Source organism: Equus przewalskii, chromosome 8 (assembly GCF_037783145.1).
Source record: "Equus przewalskii isolate Varuska chromosome 8, EquPr2, whole genome shotgun sequence".
Taxonomy (NCBI): Eukaryota; Metazoa; Chordata; class Mammalia; order Perissodactyla; family Equidae; genus Equus; species Equus przewalskii.
Genome location: NC_091838.1, coordinates 29,259,729 through 29,282,888, shown reverse-complemented (window position 1 = coordinate 29,282,888; position 23,160 = coordinate 29,259,729). Strand labels below are relative to the sequence as shown.

The 23,160-nt window shown below is 42.1% G+C and overlaps 1 long non-coding RNA gene across 19 annotated transcripts in view; it reads left to right on the top strand.

Annotated features, from left to right (window-relative positions):
* Positions 1-2,561: 2,561 nt before the first annotated feature.
* Positions 2,562-23,160, top strand: part of LOC103558022 (uncharacterized) — a 149,391-nt gene continuing 128,792 nt past the window's right edge. For all 19 annotated transcript variants that reach the window (XR_011543406.1, XR_011543396.1, XR_011543409.1 and 16 more), the window contains exon 1: positions 2,562-2,707. This is a non-coding gene — a long non-coding RNA (uncharacterized lncRNA). The remainder of the gene's footprint in view (positions 2,708-23,160) is intronic.

Below are 23,160 nucleotides of genomic sequence, written 5' to 3'. Positions count from 1 at the left end.
TGGAGCTTGCTAGCAAAGCAGAATCTCAGTCCTCATCCCTCACCTTCTGAATATGAATCTGTATTGTAATAAGATCTCCAGATAATTTGCATACACATTAAAGCTGGAGAAACGCTGATACAAGTTATGGCGCTTGCATATTGCAGTACCAGGTTCAGAACACTAGGAAGAGCCATTTCATCAAATTTCCTATACTTTTTAATGGTGACTTTAGAAATATCGCTATAAGCCGTTTTTGCAATTAAATTTTCCCCCATTAGAATAACATTTTTCTCTTTAAAAGAAAACAAAGATAATACAAAAATCTTATGTATAATACACAAGTTGTATTTGATGAATGATTGTGGAGAAGAAATGTTTTAAAATTTCTCTATTAGTGTCTAAAATATTTTAGAAAGACTAAAACAATTATTGTCCTAAAAGTCCAGGTAAAATTTGAAAATGATATGACATTATTTGTATTATAGGTGGAGATGGAGCTACAATAAAAATAAGTAAATTAAGTTGAAAAACTTTTGCTTTAAACTATGGATGTGTGTACGTGTGTGTATAATTTATTTCAAGAAGCACACTCATTAAAGAAATGTGAAAAGATCTAAAAACAAGGATGGCGTCATTTTATAATGATATAAATAAACTATGATGAACCTTTAACCCATTAAACTTCATCATCAAAAACATCTAGTCAAGGTCACCGGTAAAAATGAACTTCCTGCTTCTTTCCTTTAGAATAAACAAAGAAATGTATAAATTGAGACTTCAGGCTTACGAGCTACAGGGAACTCTTAGGCCAGGCTAAGTGGCAAAAGAGAGCACTTCCAACAGTTCCTTGCCCCGTGCTCCTGGGCCACACAGCACGCTGCCACGGGCCACGATCCCCTGGTTCCAGTCTCCACACAGCAAGGACTGCTGAACGCTTCCAGGAGGGTGAAACACTAGCAGCTCCTTGAAGCACTTTTGTCTTCTCCCCCTCCAGGTCTTCGGAGCAGGCTTCTGGCAGACAGGCGCCCAGCTTGTGTTGGGCCTAAATACACTGGGGGAATTACGGGAATCTTTTCTTTCGCACCAGTCGATCGGCTCATGGTCCTCCTTCAGTTAGCATGAATATTCATCTCTTATGTTACTGCTGTAAGATGCAAATGACTGCGGATGGATGAAGAAACCTGACAGAGAAAGGAGAAATTCAGAGAAGTAGTTCATAAGCATATGAAATCTGCACAACCTTACTAATGATGAAATAATCATCAAAGAATCCAGTGTTGCGAGAATGTGTGGAGCGGGGTTCTCTGTAGCATCATCGGTAGGACTGCATTTTGGCCCAGGCTCTTAGAGCGCAGCTTGACAGTATTTGCCAAATAAAAAATACTCATACTTCTTGGCTCAAAGCCATATTCTAAGCTATAAATGGTATTCTGACACCCGAAGCCTGACAAACTTGCCTGCAAGTTCCCCAAATTACTTTCATTTTCCTGAGTGCCTGCCACCTAGGTTGACGCTATTTATTCTCATCTTACAGAAAAAAACAAAGCAAACAGAACTTTGGTCCTTGTAGCCAATGAATCTTCAAATCAAGATTTCAAAATATTGTTCGAATATTTCCCTTAGAAATACCAAATAGCATCAAAAGCAAATGCAAGGGAAAGGGGCTGATGGTGTTCGACGGTTAAAGTGTCTTACATTTTTTGGAAAAGGATTGTGAAATAAAGGCTTTTCTGGAGGGCACAGTGACCCCATGGGCCAGCTGAGCCACGCTGCCTCCTGCCTGCCCTGTAATTACTCAGGCCATCAGAAGTGGAGAGGGTGTCCTGGTCCTGGCTCCACTCCCTATTCCAACAGCTCCTCCACAGCGAGAACCTTTTGCATCTCCCAGCAAGCTCTCAGGGTGCGGGGGGTGTGTTAGGTGTCACCGTCAGAAAGAGAAGTAGTGTTGCAAGTCTATCACAATACAAAAAACAACCAATGAGGCTGTTTGGGCTTTCCAAGCACACTACATAATAACCGGCCTAGTTAAATAATGAGACACGGAAAAAATAAGAAAACAAAAGTTACTTAGACACCTGCACTGAACCATAAGGAATGTCCCTCACTTGCTGCGACTCTGACCTGGTCTGAACCCTAGCTCCGTGGTTAGTGTATTCACTGTCACTGGGAGCAGAGCAGGTCTCAGGGGAAACTAAAGAAAAACCACTTCACTGATTCATCCCTCTCCTGATAGACAACTTCCCCCATCACAAATTTCTTGTGAAAGCATGCAAATGGTAAAGTGCATTCGCTCATTTTACCTTGTCTTCCAGGCGCCCTGCTCGATCTCCAAAACTGAGATTAAAAGGCGCATTTTTATAAAACACTCATAATTTGCTACAAGTATATCTTAAAAGCAAGAAATAACTGACATTTATTGAGTGCTGACGCTGTAGAGGCCTAGGTCTAAGCTCTTCTGTAAAGGAACTCAGCCTCACAGCGAGCCTTGGCTCATGGGAAGGGATGCCTCGGCGGTTCTGAGACGCCGTGCTCAGCCTGCGCCTGCGCGGCGTGAGTGAGCCTTCCGCCCGCGCCTGCGCGGGGCGCTCATCGTCCCACCTGCGCAAACAGTTGTTTTCCTGGTGGCATAAGGGGATGCCCACCGGCTGGCAGAAAAAAAAAAAAAACCCTCGAGGAATATTTGGAAGGGCTGTGGCTGTGCTCTGAAAGCTTCGTGACACCTCTGGTAAGGTCCGGAAAGCAGCAGCACCAAAACTTGGAGAAGGGGTCTCCGAGTCTCGACGCAAGACCAGGAGAAAAGGGTGGAGCCGTCTTTGAGGTGGCCATGATGGGCCAGAGAATAGCAGCCGGGTTGTGGAGACAAGGGGACATCATTGACCAGGCCAACGAGAGATTCCGGAAAGTTGGGCTCTGAATAGAGAAAGATCTGGAAGTATCCAAATTTACATTCATATTTTCCTTCTTGTATGTATAAGATTGAAATGATAAAAACCTGACTCTAAATCGATTTAATAAGGATTTCTTAGAAAATAGAAAATTGAAGCGATGAGACAGTACTGTGTCATAGAGCAATTGGCAGTGTTTTTTCTTAGTGGCTTATAAAAATAGCAGTACATCTTACAATTGACACATTTTAGACTTGTTGAAATATGGCCCTATTTAGGTTGATTTTACAGGTGAGGAATGGAGGCACAGAGAGGTTAAACAACTTGTTCAAGGTTGCACAGCTAGTTGGTGATAGGATGTGAACAAAACAGGCTGCCTCCAGGGCCTGTACTCTGACTACCCAGGTGTGTGCTCATTACCCACCTCGGTTGGGCTCTGCGCTGGCTTCTGGCTGGCCTCCTCCTGCGTGGCCTCCTCCTGCCTGGCTTGCCTTTGATCCTGCCCGTTTTCTGAACCCAGTTCTCCAGGCTTCCCCGATAGTTTGAGTTCAATGCACAGTCTCTGCTTGAATCAGCCAGGGTCAGTGTCTTTTGCCGATGAACACGCCGGTGAATGATGGGTGCAGGAGATCTCTCCAGGAAGTAACTGTGCGCTCGTGAGGTCTTCCGTTTGTTGAGGAGGGCTGAGCCCTGTGGCGTGGGGGGTGAGCTCTGGGGCCTAAATGGGCTCCTTTGCTTTGTCTTTTTCTCTTCAAGTTCTGCAGTGTTGGTGACGGCATTGGACCTTCCAGATTTCCCAGTGAAACTCAACTCACGTGTTTGCTGTTGGTGCCGTCATGTCTACGTTGACACCGTTTCCTTAATGCAGTGAGTGCCGCTGGGCAGTTGCAAACATTTATGCGCTCACAGTACCCAGACTGGATTATCTGCCTTTAGCGCACTCTGAGTTTTCCTCTGTAGTAATTCAGACACTGCTACATTTATTGTTTATGATTATTTGTTTGATATCTGCCTTCCCCATTATGCTAAGTTCACGGGGACAGGGATCTGAGCTGTGTAATGCCTGGTTCTAGGTAAGCGCTCAGGCACCATCTTACTTAGTTGAGATTTTAGAGCCTCAGGGCCACAGAGCGCCTCTGATTATATACTGTTAGTTTACACTAGAGGAAGCAAGCTGAGGTCTGGCAAGAAGATGTCCCTTGTTCTGTGTCACAGCTTGGTGGGGCTGTCTGCGCCAAGATCCGGATTACCTCACTCCCGGGTGCTAGTTCCATCCTTCAGTTCTGGTCTCTGTCTGGGTCCCATTGTATATATCCTTCCTGAATATTCTATAGAGAAGAAGTCGGTGCCAGTTTATTAAGCCTAAACAAATGTGTTTGTAAATGTTACTTTGCAATGGTGCAGCCATGGTTGAGGAGATTGACCAGGTGGAAGCTAAACAATGGATGAAAGTCAAGGTTGAACCCAGGCATCCTGGGAAAGGAGAAGGAGCGAGTAATGAGAAATGGAGCGGCAGCTCAGGAGTGGAGCCACCGCTGCTGCAGGACGGGAGGAGTAAGCTTGTGTTTCAGGACAAAGCTGCTGCTGAGAGGGGCTTAAGTAGCTTCTGAGAAGCGGGGAGACTGGTATGCCTCTTCATCCTTACCCCAAATCTTACAGTATGCCTGGGGGCTCCACCAGAGACAGAGCTCTGCCTGGGGTGGGAAAGTCATGGGGCTGGTTACTGGGTGGAGGGATGGGTTGCTAAGACGTCTCTGAAGATTTAATGTGCTGTTAGGAGAAGGATAGAATCTGAAATCCTGTCATGTGTGGTACCTGCTGGTTCCTTTTCCTAGACCATGCCCTGGAATCACCGTCGTTGGGCCAAAGTGCCCCACTGCAAACAAGGACAGGCTTGACCAGAGTGCCCAGGCATGGAGGGGGCAGCCTGGGTCACCCACACTTGTGGTGTAGAAAGGAGCTGCTGTCAAATCCTCAGATGGAAACAGTGGAAGTGACTTCAAAAGCAAACTATTTTGCCTCAGAAAAGGTATAAGAGGTGGCAACATTTTGCTACAAAATCCTGCCTGTAATTTCAATTCATATGGAAACAGGAAACAAGGAGATGGGTGAAGCTCTTTAGGAGAACCCCTGTGGAGCCCCATGAAGATACTGGGGCTATACTAAAGATGGTAGAAGTCTGTGTTTGCTGCTTGTCATACTGGCCTTCTGCTTGACCCTTGGGGGAGATAGGGTTTGGGGGATGCACAGGACAGGAATTTGAGGACACGTGCGAGGACAGCTGCCGGCTCCACCTGCAATTCAACCCAGCTGCTGTCACCTTTTAACAGAAAGCCTGGTAAGAACTCTAGCTGCTTGCAGTGTCGTGTGTGTGTGTGAGAGTGTGTGTGTGTATGTGTATGTGCACGCATGCTTGTGTGAGGGAGGGAGAGAGCACCCCTAGGAAAACTGGAGCCTAAGCAAACCATGAGGTCCTATTTTATGAAAAGGAGAGGAGCTTATTAGCCACCTGAGGAGCCTAATCATGTGAATGGGAAACACTGACCAATGGAACACATGAAAGTTGGGAGGTCAAAGCTGTAAACTAGGTGGACGGGGCAGCCAGTGTGTCGGCAAGAGTCCCTGCTAAAAATATGGATTATTATAAAGATCCTCAAAAAGTTTGAAGCTCAGCTTCAGCTTTTGATAGATTCATTGTCTATCACACTAGCAAGCCAGTTAATCCATCGTAGTTTTTCTTATTTACGCATGATGATACTAGCAGGTTCTGGAGTGAGATTTTGTGGATGAGTATCCGTTATGCCATTAAGACACAAGGATGAGATAAGGAGTCAGTGTAGTATTTGAAAGAAGAGGAAACGTCAAAGCAGTTTTGCTTGGAGTGGCAGCGGCCGTCAGTGGCACATTGGGGAGGCGCCTGCCCGGTGTGCTGGCTGCCCTCTGCCCTTGGACCACTCTCTCCTCTGGCATGTAGAGCATCAGACGTGTCTCAGGTGTGCACCGCCTCCGACTGCTGATCACCTAGCAGTTGTGGCCTTTTTCTTTAGTGAGTCTTTTCTGAGCGGTAACGTTTGGAATGGCTGTTGGAGAAGTAAAGGCTCCCGCACTATGGCGATGGTTATGCCCCTGATGCTCCCCGGCCTCCCGTGGGGGCACGAGGCGGGTGGGTGTGCCAGGCAGCAAGGTCCTGCTCATGTCCCTTCAAGATACTGAAGCGCCTTTATAGTTATTTGACAACCTCCATCCCTCGCCTAGGAGCTATGAACTGGCTTGTCTGTTTGCTTTATAAAATGCCTGTGTTCTCTTAAAATCTTTTCTGGGTAAGATTTTTTTCATTGGTTTTCATGGTGATGTTCACATAGTCAGAAACCATAGGCAAATTCACTTAAAAAAAAGATAATCTCTTACAAATGGTTCTGTTTCTTTCTCTGGCTATTTGGTGTCAAGATGACAAGTGGCTCATAGGTGTGGGGTCTGTGTAGGAAGTCTCCTACACGGCCACACTGAGAATGTTTATTGTAGAAAGGGAACTTTTGCCCTGTGAAGTCACCTCCTCCGAGTCACCAGTAGCTTTCTGATATTCTATCACAGGAAATTCCTGGTGGTCCACAAAAGCAGTCTTCTGAGTGCAGCTGCAGAGAGAGAGAAAATAATTGCTGAATTTGACAGTAAGGTCTGGGGACCAGTGTTCAGGGGCGGCCTCGCACCTGGCCCCTGAGAAGTGCAAACTGGGAGGCTCTTTGAACAATGTCAGAATAATCCAGGGAACAAAGGTCAACTGACCTCTCATTGTAGTGCATTTAATGCGGAGAAAAAGGTACTAGAGGATGTCTTTTGTATCCCAACAAGGTGGTGGGGAATTATATTTAGATTTGGTTTCTTTGAAGCTGTAGTTAACTGCCCCCACCCCATGCCCCACTTTTACCTACACTTGATGTTAATTATCAAAATCTCAGCTTAAAAGTTTGAGTAAGACAGTGGCATGTTTGAAGCATCAGATTTTGAATGAACAACTGTCTTAGATCAGTGATTTCAACTCAGAACACTAAAATGCCTCACTCGCTTTACAGATATTTCTCCATCAACCTCAATTCCTTGTGTGACAAAATCCCTTAATTCTCTGGACCTTAGTTATCTCATCTGTAAAGAAGGGAGGGTCATGAATCTCTAAAGGCTCTTCAAGATTTAAGACCCCGGGATCCGAAGCCTTTCCATGTCCCTACCTAGGGGAGGAGCAGACGCATCTGTTGCACGGATGGGTGAGGAGCCTATACCGTGTGTCTGGGTCATGCCCAGAACTTGTGAATGATGCAGTGCAAGCATCCTTTTCCTGGACTATCCATGGCTCTGACTGTGGCATAAGAATTAGCATTAGCAACACCAGCCTCAAAGAACAGTACAGGCTGAATTAGAGTTGACTTCTCTGAAATAATTCTGAATCTTCATTTAAGGTTGTTTTGGGCTCTTTGAAGACTTCTTTAACAGCTGTTTTCTCCAGAATCCCGTGGAACAAATGTAGGCTTTGCATTCAATCTTCAATGTTCTCTACTGATACGTTTTGAGTGTCTTCTGTGTGCCAACTAGCTTGCTTGAGTTGGTCCACCTTGAAGTCCAAAATCTCATTTGGTGTTTTTGAACTGCTGCAATGGGATTAGCCTGAAGAACACTTCAATATCCCCATTATTCTCTCGGCAGAAGATGGAAGGCCAAGGAGAGGCATAAATTCATAGGGCCAAGGCAGTGATGAAGTTGAGAAGGAGTGATTCAATAGTCTTTGTGGCCTTCTGTCGGCAGCCTGCGTTTTCTAGCCATACAACTGGCGGCAGTTACACACCTCCCACCAGCCGCAACAATTCATGGAAATTAATAAATGCATTTATTGGGAGAGGTCATGGGTAAAACAGGAAAATCAGTCCCCCAGCTTCCCAGACAAATACTCTGGGATCGAGTTTCAATAGAAACCAGCAGCCTCCTTCACAGCACTGAGTATTTATAGCAAACAGAAGTGGTTCAGGTTCTTAGGTAGTTCAGGGAGGTTAAGTATGGTTCTTGTGTTTGTTTAGTTAACAAATGTGTTTGGAGGTTTGTCTCACAAAATATCAAGTACTAGAAATTCTAGAATTTGAGAAGACTCAATTAATGAGCCTGATTGTCCTCCTGTCAGATTGTGGTCGTAAAGAAACAAAATAATTTTTGCTTAAAATTGACATAGAGTTCAATGGAGTAAGAACAGTCTTCTCAATAAATGCTCCTGGAGGAAGTGAATATTCACATGCAAATAAGTGAAACCAAACCCCTTCCTTATATTATACACAGAATTAACTCAAAATAGATCATAGGTCTAAATCTAAGAGCTAAAGCAATTAAATTTTTAGAAGAAAACAGTAAGTCTCTGTTACCTTGGATCAGTCAATGGTTATTTAGATATGACCCCAAAACCATGAACAACCAAAGAAAAAAATAGATAAATTTGACTGTATCAAAATTTAAACTTTTTGTGCTACAAATGATATATTAGGAAAGTGAACAGGGAGCCCACAAAATGGAAGAAAATATTTACAAATCACGTATCTGATAAGAAACTGGTATCCAGAATATATAAAGAACTTTTACAAATCAACAACAAAAAGACAACCCAATTAAAAAAATGGGCAAAGGATTTAAGTAGACATTTCTCCAAAGAAGATGTACAAATGGCCAATAAGCACATGAAAAGATGCTCAACATCATTAGCCACTAGGGAAATGCAAATAAAAACCACAAAGAGGGACCGGCCCAGTGGCATAGTGGCTAAGTTCACACACTTTGCTTCAGTGTCCTGGGGTTCGCTGGTTCAGATCCTGGGAATAGACCTACACACCACTCATCAAGCCATGCTGTGGCAGCATGCCACATAGAAGAACTAGAATGACTTACAACTAGGATATACAACTGTGTACTGGGGCTTTGGGGAGGGAAAATAAAAAGAGGAAGATTGGCAACAGGTGTTAGCTCAGAGCCAGTCTTCCTAACCAAAAAGCATAAAAAAAAAAACCCCCAAGAAATACCTCTTCAAATCCACCAAGATGACTATAATCAAAAATACAACAATAACAAGTGTTAGCCAAGATAGGGAGAAATTGGAGCCCTCATATGTTGGTGATGGGAATGTAAACTGGTGCAGCTGATGTGGAAAGCAGTTTGGCAGTTCCTCAAAACATGAAGCAGAGAGCTACCATATGAGCCAACAATTCCACTCCTATGTATATGCCCAAGAAAATTGAAAACATATGTCCACATATAGCTTGTACGTAAATGTTCACAGCAGCATTGTCCATAATAGCCAAAACATGAAAATAACCCAAAAGCCCATTAATTAATGAATGGCTAAACAAAATGTAGTGTATCCAAATGTGGTATGCGATGGAATATTATCCTACCATAAAGCAGAATGATGTACTGATACTTGCTACACTGTGGATGAACCTTGAAAACACTGTGCTAAAGGAAAGAAGCCAGGCACAAAAGACCACGTATTGTCTGATTCCATTCATATGGAATGTCCAGAATAGGTAAATTTATGGAGACAGAAGGTAGATGAGTGGTTTTCTAGCGATGGGAGTGGTAAGGGGCAGTTGGAGGAATGACTGCTAATGGGTTTTGATATTTGGGGTGATGTGACTGTCCTAAACTCAGGTCATGGTGATGGCGGCACATCTCTGTGTAAACACTAAAACCATCGAGTTGTGTACTTTACATGGGTGAATTTCATGATATATGAGTTATATCTCAAATCTTTAAAGTACAGTTGGCGTGTAGGTAGGTAGGTGATAAGACGCTGTGATGTAGCTGCACTCTCTAGGCCTGCTGCAGCCCATGCTCCCTTTTTCTGCCCCTCATCAGATCCTGGCCCCAGGCAGCCAAGGGGAGGCCTTTTCCAGCTGGGCTGTGAGAAGGGGAGGGGCAGCGGTTCCATACTCCTTCCTCCTCCTTGTCTGGGTCCCCTAAGCAGAAAAGACCAAATGAAGTCACTCAGGCTGTGTTTGGTTACTGAGAAAAGAAAAAGGCGGTCTATCACATTGAAAAACTTACATATGTATTAGTATGCCTTTCTCTCCGGAGCTCTAAAGATGGTTTTTAGTTCCTCATAGAGTCTTTTTAAAGTGTAAATATTTATATGTTACAATTGACACTATATGTGACTCTCTGTGTAGTTCTTTCCAATTATATGTTTACAGTGTTCATATATACATACATAAAAACATACACACATATGTAGAATATGCATTCGTGTTTTTGCTATTCCATTTTTTCTATTTTAGAGTCTTAGTCCCTTTTTTATTGTAATGTGACTTACTATGGAATCTTTTTTGTTAACCATAGCTGGTTGTGGTGTCCATGAAAACACACCTCTTAGGTTTTCTACCTGCAGAGAGTGTGGCTGGACACAACTCTGTTTACTGAGCTCTGCTATCCATCTCTATATTCATGCAGAGGACACGTTGCCCCTGGTAGCTCCCAGCGAATGGCTGAGCACACGAGAGAGTCTAAGGCCTGGTCCTGGGATGCCTCTGACAGGTTACTTTGGCTCTGAGACTCCTGGGCCCTAGAACTTCAGCTTTGCTGAAACTTTTCCAGAACTACTCTGTAGTCTTCCCTCCTTCAAGTGTCCAAACTTCCTCCTTTAACAAAGTGGGAGAACATGTCATGTGGGACACTGCCCTTGTCTGCTCCTGGCTGATGGACCACACTGGACTCTTAACCCCTCTCAGGGCTGTTGGTGGTGCCTTACTGCTCTTGATGCTTTTTTAGGTTACATTGTTGTTCTAGTCTGATCAGCCAACCCCCAACAGAACATTGTGGCCTGTGAAACTGATCCATGTCCTGTGTTTGGCTTTCTGGACCATTTGCATTCTGACAATGGTGAGCCTTTTATTGCAAAAGGCACTCAACAGTATGCTGCCAGTCAAGTATTTGATGGAGCTTCTGTGCTCTCTACCATTGACAGGCATCCTGTGTTGTTGTGTACTGAAACAGCCTACTCAAAAATCCACTAGAAAAAAATTTATAACCCTGCTTCCTCACCTTTTCCTGGTCGACACACCTTGGTAAGACAGTTTAGTCACTGAATTATTTTGCAGTCCCCAGAAAGGAATTGTTTTCTCTTGGCTTCTTCCTGGGTAATGATCAGGAGGGAAGAGATGAGGGTGGACATCAAGAACTGTGAAGGGTTTATCCTACTTGCAGACTAACAGGTTAGCCTTCTGTCATTTCAGTAATATAGGCAGAAGACATGAGACTCCTGGGTCAGAGACAAAGGACTGTGCTACTCATGGCAATAGCAGTAGTCAGAGTTCTCCAAGCCCAGTTCCCATAGGGTAATGATGAAGGGCAGGTGAAATCTGTACATGCAGTGAGTTGTGTACAAGAAAGGAACCTCAAGTTTAAGAAGCCCAAATTTTTAATAATGGTCAATGAACCTGCCTCAACTTTGCCCTAGAGGGAAACATTGTTACACTGGAAAGGTAACGTGGCTGCCCTTTGCTCTGGAGGAAGACGTTACCTTTATCCCCCAAGGCTGTATGCTAGACAAACATTCTGGAAAAAAAGAGTCTAGAACAAAGAGAGCCAGTGCCTTTGCTCATAAGATGTGTAGAGAGACACCCTGGGGAATTGTCTCCCCATAGTGATATAGACCTATTTTGAAAATTTTTGATTCTGCTGTTAGGATAACTGGGCATGATACTCCTTTCTTTCAGCTAATAGCAGTTCCAGGCTGGCCTGGTGGTACACCCCCTGGGTGGTGTCTTGGCTGAAAGGGAGGCCTAGGGAATTCAAATTTAATTCTAGTTCAGCCGTCTGGATTCTCTTGTTGGATTAACATGGCCCTAGATCATAAAGATAGTGATCACATGGTTGAATAGGCTGCTTGTCAAGTCCTCTGACGGTGGCCCACACAGGCCAAAGTTGGGGAATAAGTGTTGTTATGGATGCACTGTGCCCCCCACTCCAGCAAATTCATATGTTGAAGTCCTAGCCTCCAATTTGACTATATTTGGAAATAGGGCCTTCAGGGAGATAATTAAGGTTAAATGAGGTGATAAAAGTGGGCTCTAATTCAATAGGACTGGTGTCCTTATAAGACGAGGGACAGACACCAGTGATCTCTCCCGCTGTCTCTGCACAAGCACAGAGGAAAGGCCATGTAAAGACACATTAAGAAGGTGACTATCTGCAAGCCAGGGAGAGAGACCTCACCAGAAACTAACCCTGGCACTTCGATCTTGGACTTCCCAGCCTCCAGAACTGTGAAAATATAAATGTCTGTTGTATAAGCCCTCCAGTCTGTGGTATCTTGTTTTGGCAGCCCCAGCAGACTGATACAAGTGTTCTGTGTACATTTTATGAAAGTGCCCTTGTCCCTCTTATACTTGACCCTTCCAGAGAAAGGTTTTGGCGTGAGTAGGGGCATATTTGGACAAAAGGTGAAGTTATAGGTATTGGAATGGACCACACCAGTTTTGCGGTGGTAGAGGGAGAACAATAACCCTGGCACCTGGGGAGGGAACATCTTAGCCCTCAGGAGGTATGAGGGAGGGCATGATATTAATGTTAACTCTCTGGAGGCTTTCTCAATTAGGAAAACACCCTGATGCAGCTCCTTCACACTGTTGCACGTGACTTAAATTTAAGACTGCTGGGTCTGGCATCCTCCTCCATATGACTCTCACCATGATTTGATCATCATTTACCTTAATGTGACTGAGGAATCTATTGGAAACCACAGAGGTGGGCCCTCCCGTGCAAAACACCTGTTGGCACCACTGGATGTCTTCCCCATCCCAATTCCCATAGCCATCACTCCCATCATTCTGTGGGGTAAATGAATACTGCTCTGCTGGTGCTGTGTACAAAGAGGACAGGTTGGATGGACAGTCCTTCAGGCAGTCATTCTAAAAACAAGGACTGTATTCAGTTATACAAACTGAACTGGGACTTTTAGACATACTGGCTGGCCGAAAGGCCATGTCATCGTCAATCTTTTCACTTCATCCCAATGATGTAGGTCTCATTTGAATGGTCTCAACAATTGTAAACTTTCTTTGCAGGGGCACTGTGCACACTCTCAGCTTTGTACTTCTAGTCTGGAAGCCAGGTGTTGATTTTCCTTCCTCGTGAAAACGTGAGAACTTGACCCTAGGGATGGTCATAGGAGACCTTTGAGTATTTAAGGAAATACCACCAAAAGATCATGTAGCCCTCAGATGACTGTGGAGATCTCTCCCAAAGATGCTAGCCTTGGTTCTCAAGGGAGTATTGTGGAAGGATAACTGGCTTGTTATTTGTGTGTACACTCCAAGTAGTTTTTCCTATAGTGGAAAGTGTTCAATTAGAAAAGATGGTGTGGAATCTGCCCCTGATTTTAGCTGAAACGATCAATGATATAACTTCGTCTCTGAAAGCCGCTGGGACAGTCTAAACTCATTGGCCAAGCTTGTTATGGTTGATAGAATTGCCTAGACTTCTTCCTTCTGTACCTGAATTAGTTCCTTGGGCCAAGTTAAAAGATCAATACAGAAAGTTAAAGAGAAAAACACTTGGATTCCTAAGATAGACCCTGATGGTTTGTGAAATTTGTTCAGTTTGTTGGATCCAGGACCCTGAGGGACATGGTTGAGGTCAATACCGCAGGCTGGCCTTATCCTGCTGCTTGGAGTCCTATGAGTACTAGCCTTAACTAAATGCCATAGGAGACAAATTGAGTGGGTCTGGTCCCTGCGTCTGTTGGTCAGATAAATTGAGGTAGATCACAGAGTGGCATACTTATGGGAAAACTTACCAGAAACCAAGCTGGTGCAGAAATGAAGTGTGGATCTTGTGGGAAAATAATTCTCCATGGATCTCTTCAGTTCTTGAAAATCTTGCTAGCAGAAGTACTGACTGCCTTATGGTCCAGACTATCTTTTCCCCAGGATATTTATATAGCAAATACCTCTTGGACGATAGAAATAGTGTCTCCCTCTGGAGCAGAGGGCAGGCATGCTTACTGCTCATTATAAAATATTTAGGTTTCCTAAGCTCAGGGGTCTCTTCTGTACTGTAACGCAACTTGCTATGTGTGCAGATACCCACCTGAGCTCATCTGCATCCACCCCACGGGGCTCAGGGGCAAGAACTGATGCCCATATGCTGATGCTCATGCTGCTCTTGCTATATGGGGAGTAATCAGTTTTTTTGTCCCTCACTCAGGAATCTCAGGCTAAACTCTCAGACTCTTCACAGTTCTTATGTGAGTATTATGAGTAGTAAATGACTGTTAAGTATTCCGTACATCATGAGTTCGAGAGAGGGAAGGAATGAATTAATATGCATAAAAGGACTTTATTCTCTCATAATTTAAAAAAATTAAAACCCCTGACTCTTAATGAGTTTTTAACACAGTTTCCCTAAACTTTCCAAAGTAGCAGAAGGTCTTTCTTCAGCCAGCACGACCTGTTCACCTGTGTTTGTCGATATTACCTCTTACTCTGTTTCTGTGTTTCTCTTTATTTTTCATCACCTTTATTTCTCATTGCATGAATAGGCTCATTGACGGCTGATGATTGCAGGAGGATTTTTATTTTGGGGCTAGAATGACATTAATAAAAGACTAAAGTGTTGGAACCCACTGAGTGATGATCTACAGTTGGCTCAGGAGGAATGTAGAAAGAACCTCTGCTGAAGACCGAAAGATCTTAGGGTCTTTTAAATTTTATTTTATTGGGTAAAATATACATAACATAAAATTTACCATTTCAACTACTTTCGAGTATACGATTCAGTAGCATTAAATACATTCACATCATTGTGCAACCATTACCACTATCCATTTCCAGAACTTATTCATCATCCCAAACAGAAACTCTGTGTCCATTAAACACTAACTCCCCATTGCTCTCCACTTACCCCAGCCTCTAGCAACCGCTGTTCTACTTTCTGTCTCTATGAATTTGCCTATTCTGGTACCTCACGTAAGTGGAATCACACAATATTTGTCCTTTTATGTCTGGCTTTTTTCACATATGTTTTCAAGTTTCATCCATGTTGTAGGATGTATCATAATTTCATTGCTTTTTAAGGCTGAATAATATTCCATTGTATGCATACAACACGTTGTAAAAAATCCATTCATCAGTTGATAGACACTTGGATTGTTTCCACCTTTTGGCTATTATGAATAATCCTGCTATGAACGTTGGTGTGCAAGTATCTGTTTGAGTCCCTGCTTTCAGTTCTTTTTGAGTAAATACCTAGAAGTAGAATTACTGGATCACATGGTAATTCTGTGTTTAACTTTCTGAGGAGCTGTCAAACTGTTTTCCACAATGGCTGCACCATTTTACATTCCCCATAGAAATGCATGAAGAGTTCCAGTTTCTTCACATTCTTGCCAACGCGCTGTTTTCTGGTTTTTTAATGGTAGCCGTCCTAATCGGTATGAGATGGTATCTCATTGTAGGTTTGATTTGCATTTCCCTAATGACTATTGTGCTTATTGGCCATTTGTATATCTTTTTCAAGAAGTGCCCACTTTTGAACTGGGTTGTTTGGTTTTTTTCTTGCTGAGTTGTAGGAGTTCTTCATATACTCTGGATACTCTCATTGTGAGTTTGATTTGCGTTTCCCTAATAACTAATAATGTTGGTCGTCATCTTCATGGCCTTGTCACTTATATATCTTCTTTGGAGCAATATATATTCAAGTCCTTTGCTCATTTTTTAAAAATTGACATATAACATCATATTAGTTTTAGGTGTACAAATAATGATTTGATATAGGTACATATTGTGAAATGATTACCACAATAAGCTTAGTTAACATCTATTGCCATACTTGGTTACAAATTTTTTTTCTTGTGATAATAACTTTTAAGATCTACTCGCTTAGCAACTTTTAAATATACAATAGAGTGTTGTTAATTATAGTCATTATGCTGTATATTATATCCCCAGGACTTATTTCTTAGAACTGGAAGTTTGTACCTTTTGGCCACCTCCATCTGTTTTGCTACTCCCCACTCCCTGCCTCTGGCAACCATCAATCTGTTCTATGAGTTGGCATTTTTAAAAACAATTTTTTCATTGGTTTGTCTTTTTATCATTGGATTGGAGTAGTTCTTTATATAGTCTAGAGAGTAGACCCTTATTAGGTATATGATTTGTAAAAATTTTCTCTCATTCTTTAGGTTGTTGTTTCACTTTCTTGATAGTATCCTTTGATACACAAAAGTTTTTAATTTTGATGAAATCCAATTTATCTACTTATTTCTTTTGTTGCTTTTCCATTTTGTTTTCTTCTAAGAGTTTTAGAAATATATCTCAGGTTTAAGTCTTTGACCTATTTTGAATTTATTTTTGTATATGGTGTAAATAAGGATCTGACTTCAGTATTTTGCATGTGGATATCCAGTTTTCCCAGCACCATTTGTTGAAGAGAATGTCCTTTCCCTATTGAGGGATCTTGGCACTCTTATTGAGGATCCTTTATTTGGGATTTGACCATATACCTGAAGGTTTATTTGTATGCTCTCTGTTCCTTTCCATTTGTCTATATGTCTTTCCTTATGCCAGTACAATATTGTTTTGAATACTGTAGATTTGCAGTAAGTTTAGAAATCAGGAAATGTGAATCCTCCAATTTTGTTCTCTTTTTTTCAAGATTGCTTTGGTTATTCAGGGTCCCTTGAGATTCCATATAAATTTTAGGATGAATTTTTTTTCCTGTTTCTGCAAAACACACCGATGATATTTTCATAGGAATTTTATTGAATCTGTGGATCCCTTTGGGCAGTATTGTCTTTTTACCAATATTAAGTCTTCCGACCATGAACACAAGATATCTTTCCATTTACTTATATCTTCTTTAGTTTCTTTCAATAATGTTTTGTAGTTTTCGACATACAAGTCTTTTGCCTCCTTGGTTAAATCTATTCCTAACTAATTTATTCTTTTTGGTGCTATTGTAAATGGAATATTTTTATTAATTTCATTTTCAAATTGCTTATTGCTAGTGTATAGAAATGGAACTGATTTTTGTATATTGATGTTGTATCCTGAAACATTTCTGTACTTATTTATTAGCTCTAACAATTTGTGTTTGTGTGTGTGTGTGTATGCTATAGGGTTTTCTACATATAAGATCATGTCATTTGCAAACAGTGATAATTTTACTTTTTCATTTCCAACTTGGATGCCTTTTATTTCTTTTTCTTGCCTAATTGCTCTGGATGGAACTTCTAATGCTATGTTGAATAGAAGTGGTGAATGAAGGCATCCTTGTCTTCTTACTGATCCTAGAGAGAAAGCTTTCATATTGTCTTTTCCCCATTGAATGGTCTTAGCACCCCCTGTTGAAAATCAATTGGCCGTATATACAAGAGTTTTTTTGAGTATGATATTAGCTGAGTTCTTTTTAATGTATGGCCTTTATCGTGTTGAAGAGGTTTCCCTATATTCCTAGTTTATTGAATGTTTTATTATGAAAGATTGTTGAATTTCTGTAAAATGTTTTTTCTGCTTGAGTTGAGTTGATCATGTGAGTTTTTCCTCCATTCTATTAATGTAGTGCATTGCATTGACTGGTTTTTGTATGTTGAAGCACCCTTGCATTCTGGAAATAGGTCTCCTGGGTCATGTTGTATAATTCTTTTAATACGCTGCTGAATTCAGTTTGCTAATATTTTGTTGAGGATTTTTGACTCTATATTAACAAAGGATACTAATCTATAGTTTTCATTTTTTGTAGTGTCTTTGGCTTCAGTGTCAGGGTAATACTGGCATCATAGAATGATTAAGAAGTGTTCCCTCTTCTTCAAGGTTTTGGAAGAGTTTGAGAAGAAGTGGTGTTGATTCTTCTTTGAATGTTTGGTAGAATTCACCAGTAAAGCTGTCAAGTCCTCAACTTTTTTGGGAGGGAGCAGGGGTGTTGATTACTGATGCAATCTCCTTAGTAGGTCTATTCAGATTTTCTATTTCTTCATGAGTCAGTTTTAGTAGATTACATGTTTTTAGGAATTTGTCTATTTCATTTAGGTTATTCAATTTTTTGGCATACAGTTTTTTAGCATAGTTTTGCAAAACTGAAATTTTTATCCATTAAACAATAGTTCCTCGTCCCCCTCTTCTCCAAGCCCTTGGCAACCACAACTCTATTCTATGTCTCTAGGAATTTGACTACTCTTAGGTACCTCATATAAGTGGAATCATATGTATTTGTCCTGTTGTGACTGGCTTATTTCCTTAGCATAATGTCCTCAAGGTTCATTCATGTTGTAGCATGTGTCAGAATTTCCTTCCTTTTTAAGGCTGAATAATATTGCATTGTATGTGTATACCACATTTTGCTTATCCACTCGTCCACTGATGAGCATTTGGATTGTTTTCACCTTTTGGCTATTGCATAGTATTTTGAGTCACAGTAACCTAACTTTGAGAAACATGTCTACATTTGTGAACTTTTTGAACTTGGGTAACTTAATTTCTGTAAGCCTCAGTTTCCTCATCCTTAAAAGAGGAATAGTGATGGTACCTGCATTGTGGAGTTATTGAGTTAAATTATGAACTATATTAAAAGCACTTAACACAGAGCCTCAATTAACATTAATTATCATTAGCAGGGTGGCACAGGAGAAAGGGTTTGGCTTTAGAATCAAATAGCCCTGTGTTCAAATCTCAGTTGTCTTGCTATCTAGTTATGTAACCAAGGGAAGTTATTTGCGTTTCAGTTTCCTTATTTTAAAAATCAGAATAACAACATTCATTCCTTCATACAACAAACATTTATTGATGCCTACTCTGAACTTACATGCATTCGTCTCTGTGATGGGATACAAGTTAACAAAACAGGAAAATAAACCCATTCCCCCCTGGAGCTCACTTTCTAGTGGGGTGAGAACTGAAGCAGAAAGAATTCTCGGTCACGTGTTACACAATAGTAAGAAATAAGGCTTGTCAATCAAGACTAATAGTTTATTTAACAAGCCCTACAAGACCCTGACCTCAATTTTCCTACCAATCCCAAGCTAATATGTCATAAATTGTCCGATTCTGATCCATTCCCCACCTTGCGAGATCATTCTTAACATCACCTAGCCCAAGCCCTAAACCCCTACAAATTGCCTGCTCGAACTTCTCATTTTTAAATATTAGTAAGATTCTGTCAAGATGGTCTCCTTCCTTACTGCAGTAAATCTAATAAACTTAACTTGACTTCATCAACAGGTTTTTTTGGTGGTTGTTTGGGCAGTTGGTGGAGAATACAAACAGTAAACAAAGTCAGTCAATTATAGAGTTGTTATAAAGAGATGAGGTGAGAGAGCTAACAGGAAGAGGGTTTTGCAGGGCAGGTTACTTGACTTCTTGGACTTTACTGTGAGTGAGAATGAGAAGCAATTGGAAGGTTTGGGCCAGAGAAGTAGCATAATCACATTTATGGTTCAGAAAGATGGCTCTGGCATTGGAATTGAGAAATGACTGAAGAAGGCGAAGGAGGAAGCCAGCAGACCAATTAGGAGTCTCAGACTTGGGGGTGGAAATGAATTTGTCAAGAGGTGGTTGGATTCTTTATTTTGAAGGTGGAACCAACAGAATTTGGTGATGGGTTAGATGGGGATGTGCAAGAAAGTAGTACACCTATCTTAGAGGATGTCACAAGCTTTCAATGCCATGATGCTTGTGGTTTGTCAACTAATGGTAAGTACTCAGTAAACAGCAGCCTCTCTGAGGATTTACACACATTTCTCCTCTGCTTGGAGCCATATTTCCCTGCCTCTGGCATTTGATAAATGGAGATGACACTTTCCCCATGACACCTTTTCCTGAAGCCCTCAGTCAGGCTTAGGTGTCTTCTGCCTGCTTCCATGGTCCACTCTCCTTTGCATGTGCTCACTTGGAGCCTGAGCACTGTCGACTGTTACTGTCCTTTACTTGTTTCTGTCCCTCTGCAGACTGCCATCTCCATGTGGCTGACTTCATCTCCTGTGTTCATTATTGAACACTCTGCACTCAGGACAAAATCTGTAACACAGCCAGCACTTAGCCTAAACTTGTTGTTTCTTATTAACAGCTTATAATAATCTGTCATGGGGAAAAAGGATAGTTCCTTTATCCCAAGTATGGAGTTTGGGGTTCATTCACAGGAATTCCACTTACATGATAAAGTCATGGAGAAAAAGCTCTCAACCATGGCTAGTTGTGGGCAAAACTGCAAAGTAGCCAAAGCTCATGGATTTTTTGCATTAATTTTGATTTTAAAAAATATTTCATTGAAGTGTTATTTATCTTAATTGCTGAGTTTTGGGGTGTACCTGGGAGATTACTGTGTTTTTTGTGCCCTGGAAAAGTGCCTCACCCATCTCACCCTAGTCCTGATCCTGCTGGAGATGCAGGTAAGTGATAAGGAAGTGATAAGAAGTTGTGGGATGTGGATTTAGGGCGTGGTGTTTTTCTGAGTGTTACATGAGGAGTTTTGAAGATAAAGTCTTCAAGGCCCCAAGCTGGTTGTATTAGTCTGCTAGGGCTGCCATAACAAAGTACCATAGACTGGGTGGCTTAAAGAACAGACATGTATTTTCTCACAGTTCTGGAGGCTAAAAGTCTGAGATCAAGGTGCCCAAAGGGTTGATTTCTGGTGAGACTTTCTTCCTCGCTTGTGGATGACTGTCTTCTCTTCTCTTTATATCTTCACATGGCTTCTTCTCTGTGCGCATGGAGAGGGAGAGATCTCTGGTGTCTCTTCCTCTTCTTATAAGAACATCAGTCCTATTGGATTAGGGCCCACCCTTATGACCTCATTTAATCTTACTGACCTCCCAAAAGGCTGTATCTCCAAGGACAGTCACATTGGGGGCTAGGGCTTTAACATATGAATCTTGGGGGACAGAGTTCAGTCTATAACAGTGGACACTCTGTTTCCATTTAGATCATGCTGCCTGAAGTGGCAGTTTGGAACTAGAAGACTGATGGGTCAGGGTTTGAATTTTGACTCTCCCTCTAATTAGCTTTGTGATCTTGGGCTAATTACTTACCCTTTCTGAACCTCAGCTTCCCCATCTCTAACCTAGGTTAATATTTCTGATCTCACAGGGAGATAAAGAGGCTAATCTGAGATGTGTGGAGAGACCTCAAACACAATTCTCAGTAAACATTAGGTTCCCTCTCTTTGGCAAAATAATTGGAATTCAGGAAACAGACATGGCCCTGTAATTAAGTTAAGGAGGCAGTTCTGCTCGTCAGCTTTAGGTAGCTAGATGGCTAAAGAGTGGCATCACACACAGACCGTCTGCTGTGCCTATGAATTCCAGTGGCTGCGTGCCCTTATTGCTCACAATATGAGATCTTCAAGCAGACATTGGGCAAGAGTCCCAGGCCCCACAGATATCCTTAGGTCAGACAGGAACCTCTCCACAACTGTCAAATAGGAGGGAAAAGTGCTGACTCATGGATTTGTTTCCTTCTGATTCTGTGTGGCTGTTATCATGTTCTTCAGGAAACATCAGCACACCCAGCTATTAATAATGATGATGAAATGAAGTTTCTGACTAAATCCGGGGTGGAGGTGAGGGTCACCTGCCCGGCTAACCTACCCTTCTATCTGTCCAGGAAGGAAGGGACCTATCTGAAGGCAGGCTGAGAATCCCTCAACTTCACGCAACAGGGCAACCCAGGCCTCCTGAAGGTCATGGTTGGGTGGGAGGTGTGGATGTTGTCATTGGCAGATTTTCTCAACCATTTCCAAAATTCCTTAGTAGGCAGAGTCCAAATAAAGCAGCAGTATCTAAGGCATTACAAAGTCTGGGACAACGGTCCTCATCACATCACAAGATGAAGTATTTGTTTAAATTAGTAGACGACCATATTTACACCCCCAAAATAGGTGAAATGTTTTCCCTGGGGACTTGCTCTAACCCTTTACTCCTCTTTCCCGTCAAAGCATGGGAGTTCACCGATGAAAGCTCGTGCCTTCCTGTAGTTCTTCTCCTGCTCTCCCTACATCCCCTCCGCAGGCCCAACCAGTGTTGACAAGCAGGAATATTGTCACATAAAGATTTCTGTTTGATGCCTAGAACCTTCTGGAATTTGTGGTTACCAGAGTGAATTGCCAGAGAGACTCTCATTCTGTTTTTTCTCCCAGAAGGTGAAGGACAGTTATGGCCATGCCCCTCAACGAATAGGCCATCTTATGCAATTGCCTGCGTTATTGGGTTTAGAAGCTCATTCTTTTACCCATAACCTAAGTGGAAAACTTCACTCAGGTGATGGAATAAATATGCTCCCATTGTCCAACAAATTCAAACTGAACTGACATAAGGGAAAGTTCATTTCAACTATTTTTGGTCCTTTCCCCTTATCAAATTCATACTTGAGAAGTTTTCACAACAGAATTTAATTTCCAGCATTTAAATCCGGTTGATGATTAACTCAAGGAACCCAGGAAGATTTCCTGTCGCAATCTGTTACCATAAATAGAGGAGTCAAGCTTACTAAAGCAATTAACTTGGGTACGTCACTCTACATCTACAACTGCACCATTCGCTATGGAAGCCACTAGCCACGTATGGCTTTTTAAATTTAAACTACAATTAGTTAAAACTGAAAAATTCAATTCCTCAGTCACACTAGTCACATTTCACGTGCTCAGTAGCTACATGTGGCTTGTGGCTACTATACTGGGCAGGAAGGTGCAGATTTCCATCATCATGGAAAGTTCTCAGGGACAGAGCTGGTCTACAGGCTGAGTTTCATCACCTGAGAAGGGGGTAAAAACACCCCTCAGATATCAGAGGACATGGTGCACGTGGAAATACTTTGTATGTTGTGAAGTGTAACACAGTGTCAGTAGGCTTGCTTGTAATTTGGATGGATGCAGAGTGGATTCCAGAATTTCTAAAAAAAAGTTTTATGAAACACTCTGGCTCTTTTGGCATATATGTCTGATAGTTTTTCAAGTCAGCCCTATTTCTCCCATTATAATCAGCAGTGCTGAGAATCCACCTTTCCTGGGCAGAAAGAGAAGGAAGTCCCTGTCCACTCTAATTCTCAGATTCCCAGATGGTCCTCAAACAAGCAGTGGCGCCCCCTGGACAAGCTCTGTAGGACTTCTTTTCACCCCAACCCTTAGCCTCATATTCTGAAACAGCACAGTATCTGTGGGAGGGCATAAAACTATCCTCCCTCCAGCCCCACTGTCATACATAGACCCTAGAAGCCTCTGCCCCCCACATGCTTGTCTTGGGAATTATGTGGTAGCGATGTATACTGGAAGAGGAGGGGCTTTG